The sequence below is a fragment of the Myotis lucifugus genome, unplaced genomic scaffold (genome assembly GCF_000147115.1).
Source record: "Myotis lucifugus unplaced genomic scaffold, Myoluc2.0 scaffold_408, whole genome shotgun sequence".
NCBI classification, from domain to species: domain Eukaryota; kingdom Metazoa; phylum Chordata; class Mammalia; order Chiroptera; family Vespertilionidae; genus Myotis; species Myotis lucifugus.
This window is the reverse complement of record NW_005871456.1, coordinates 402,570-406,865: the sequence shown is the minus strand read 5'-3', so window position 1 is coordinate 406,865 and position 4,296 is coordinate 402,570.

Here is a 4,296-nt window from a genome sequence, read left to right as displayed (position 1 = left end):
GGGTGTCTTACTGCTTGTCAAGTACTGGCTGGGCGTGTGCGGGGAGGGACCCTCAGATGAGTAAGAAATCAGTTTTTTCCTGGAATAGCTAACTAGATCTGAGGTGGAGGGGGCTGGCTAGAGAGAAGGAGCAAAGAATTAAACAGAATATTCATGGACCTGGGGGCAAGAGAGCACTCGGGTGGGGAGTCAGCAAGTGCAGGAGGCTCCTGTCACCTGTGTTTCTGGGCAAGCGACTTTCCGTCTCTGAGCCTTGACAACCCTGTCTGCAAAATGGGTGTGATCACTTCAGCTTGGCCTGACCCACAGAGAGGCATCTGGAGAGTGACTACAAGAACTTTTACATGTAAAATGTGGTTGAAGATATTTTGACAAATGAGATAAATAAATTGATTTCAAACACATATGTTTGTACCAAGGCAAAACCACCTCCCCCAACTTTAGCAGAAAGCACCCCCCTCCCCCCACAAGGCCCTCTGAGCATATATGGGCAGATGTACACAAGGAGAGACAACACATGTCGGGTGGCTGGAGGGGCCAGCCGGTGGGGGCGACAGAAAGAGGAAATGGAAGAGGTGAGGTGAGCAACATTTGCTTCCTGTTGTGCCGTCAATGGAGCATGGTGGGAAGAGTGAGCCTGAGGTTCTGGCACAGCAGCTATTCAAAGCGAGTAAACACGGGCACTGGCAGAGCTTGTGGACCGGAGGGCACGTCTGTGGTTCAGAAACTCCAGTGTTAAGAACTTAGAGATGAACCACACTGACCCTCTTGTGGGCTCAGCACAGATGGGGTGACCTTTGCCCAAGGAAGATAGAAATGGAGAGAAAGAGACAGAGTGAGATCGAGGATGAGATGGGAGCCAAACTGGGGCTGTTCCATCAAAAAGCCAGTTTGTCGGGTGCCGGCTCGGCTATGGGAGCCCACTACTCCCTGCTCCCTGTGGGTAGTGCCAGGTCCTCTGTGCAGATGGACAAGGCTTCTGATCAGGAGGAAGTTGTGCTCTTGTAGGGAGACAAATTGCCCCCGAGCTAATTCCTATACTGACGTGGGAGGCTCAGAGCAGGGCATCAGGGAGGCCTAGAAAGACTGGGGGAGACGGGGGGCTTCTGGGGGGAGCTGGGCTGTGGAGTAGAGGATGGATGAGGCTGCAGGCAAAGCTTCACAGATTCAGTCAGTGCTGCCTGAAGAGAGAAGCAGGTGTTTGGAAAATGTGATGCCACTTTTCACTGTCATAGTCCATGTGTGCAGCATGTTAAAAATGTGTGTGTGTCAGGAGCATGTCAGAGTGGTGAAGATGTTGACGTCTCTACTCTGAAGTTGAAGCAACCTTGTGTCCTGTGCATCTTGGGTGCCTGGCTTCAGAGGCTGGGTCCATTCCTTTCCAGGGCAAACAATCCTTGCACATCTTTCCTTTTTAAAATTTTATTTTCAATTACATTCAATATTATATTAATCTCATGTGTACAACATAGTGGTTAGACATTTGTATAACTTACAAAATGATCCCCCCATGAGTCTAGTACCCCTGATACCGTATATAGTTATTAGAATATTATTGACTATATTCCTTATGCTGTACTTTACATTCCTGTGACTGTTTTATAACTGCCAGTTTATACTTCTCAATCCCTTCACCTTTTTCACCCAGCCCTCAACACCCCTCCCACCCAGCAACCATTAATTTGTTTTTTGTATCTATGAGTTTGTTTCTGTTTTGTTTGCTCACTTATTTTGTTTTTTAGATTCCACATATAAATGATACCATATGGTATTTGTCTTCCTCTGTCTGACTTATTTCACTTAGCATAAATACCCTCTAGGTTCATCCATGATGTTGCAAATGGTAAAATTTTATTATTTTTTAATGACCAGGTAATATTCTATTGTATGTATGTATCACACCTTCTTTTTTTTTCTCATTTTTTTTAAATTAAATTTTTATTGTTCAGATTATTACATTGGTTCCTCTTTTTTCCCACCATAACTCCCCTCCACCCAGTTCCCACCCCACCCTCCGCCCTCACTCCCCACCCACTGTCCTCATCCATAGGTGCACGATTATTGTCCAATCTCTTCCCGCACCCCCCACACCCCTTCCCCCCACCAAGAATAGTCAGTCCATTCCCTTTCTATGTCCCTCATTCTATTACAATCACCAGTTCATACTGTTCATCAGATTATTTATTCACTTGATTTTTAGATTCACTTGTTGATAGATGTGTATTTGTTGTTCATAATTTGTATCTTTACCTTTTTCTTCTTCTTCCTCTTCTTAAAGGATACCTTTCAGCATTTCATATAATACTGGTTTGGTGGTGATGAACTCCTTTAGCTTTTTCTTATCTGTGAAGCTCTTTATCTGACCTTCACTTCTGAATGATAGCTTTGCTGGATAAAGTAGTCTTGGTTGTAGGTTCTTGGTATTCATCACTTTGAATATTTCTTGCCACTCCCTTCTGGCCTGCAAAGTTTCTGTTGAGAAATCAGCTGACAGTCGTATGGGTATTCCCTTGTAGGTAACTGATTTTCTTTCTCTTGCTGCTTTTAGGATTCTCTCTTTGTCTTTTGCTCTTGGCATTTTAATTATGATGTGTCTTGGTGTGGTCCTCTTTGGATTCCTTTTGTTTGGGGTTCTATGTGCTTTCTGGACTTGGAAGTCTATTTCTTTCACCAGGTAGGGGAAGTTTTCTGTCATTATTTCTTCAAATAGGTTTTCAATATCTTGCTCTCTCTCTTCTTCTGGCACCCCTATAATTCGGATGTTGGTACGCTTGAAGCTGTCCCAGAGGCTCCTTACACTATCTTCGTATTTTTGGATTCTTTTTTCATTTTGCTTTTCCAGGTGGGTGTTTTTTGCTTCTTCGTATTTCAAATCTTTGACTTGATTCTTGCGCTCCTCTGGTCTGCTGTTGGGAGTCTGTATAATATTCTTTATTTCAGTCAGTGTATGCTTAATTTCTAGTTGGTTCTTTATCACAACATCGAGGGTCTCACTAGATTTCTTGTAGATCTCACTACATTTATTGGCGGTCTCACCAGTCTTTTCGAGGGCCTTACTAAATTTATCGGCGGTCTCACCAGTCTTTTCGAGGGCCTTACTAAATTTATCGGCGGCTTCTAGACAGTTCTTTAAAGACCTTAAAAGTGTGGCCCTGAACTCTATATCCAGCAGTTTGCTCTCCTCCACCTCCGCCATTTGTGTCCTGTTTCTTTGTCTCGGCATTTTTTATGCTTCACTGTGTCGATAGAGTGCCTCTCCGTGCCAAGTGTCCCAATTACCTGAGGTAGACACTCTTGGTGCACCCCCTTGTGGGCTTTGTGCACAGTCTTGTTGTCATTAAGCCTTGATTGTTGTAGTTATCACTGGGAGGAATTGACCTCCAGGCCAATTGGCTATGAGAATCAGCTGTGTCTGCAGTGGGAGAACTTCTGTGCTGGAGACACCCCTCTGGGGCAAGACTTGCTTCAATGGGGCTTTGGTGCTCACTGAGTCTGTCCCTGAGTGTGTCTTTTATGATTCCACCCTGACCTCTGGGCTTCCTGGCTCCTGGATCTCTAGGGAGGTGCTAATCTAGCCTTTGCCTGCGGCTATCCAGCAAAAGCCTCCCAGCAGGGCTTGGGGGGGGCAGGTCCCACGGGATCAACAGGGCGGGGCTAGCAGTTATGGCTGCTCTCAGTCTTGCCCTCAGAGGCTCTGCTTCTCAGTGTCCTGGTAATTGCTGCAAGCCCCTCAGAGAGACAGCTGCCCTCGGGTTCTGACCGATGCCAGAGAGTCCCGCTTCTCCCGTATGAGTCTGGGTCCCTAGAGACTCGCCCGGAACTGGAGCTCAGAGGCTGAGACTCCCTCCCGATTGAAAACGACAACCGCGCCCTCAGCCGCCAGCCTGCTCCGCATGCACTCCGCACCTTAGCATTTTACTTCTGCACTGCGCCTCCTCTGAGTCTCGGTATGCTTTTCTCTTTCCTTCTAGTTGTAGAATTTCCACACAGCCAGCCTTCCTGTGGTTCTGGATGATGTCCATTCCATCTTTTAGTTGTATTTTTGAAGTGGTTGTTCGAGGCAGCAAACTCCGGTGTTTACCTATGCCGCCATCTTGGTTCCTCCTCTATCACACCTTCTTTATCCACTCATCTGTCAGTGGACACTTGAGTCTTGTTTTCTTATTCATTCAGCTACCCTATTTCTTTTGTATGGAGCATGTAATATATTTACATTTAAAGTAATCATTGATAGGTATATAGTTATTACAATTTTATTATTCATATTTATATCTTCTTTTTCTTCTTCTTCCTCCT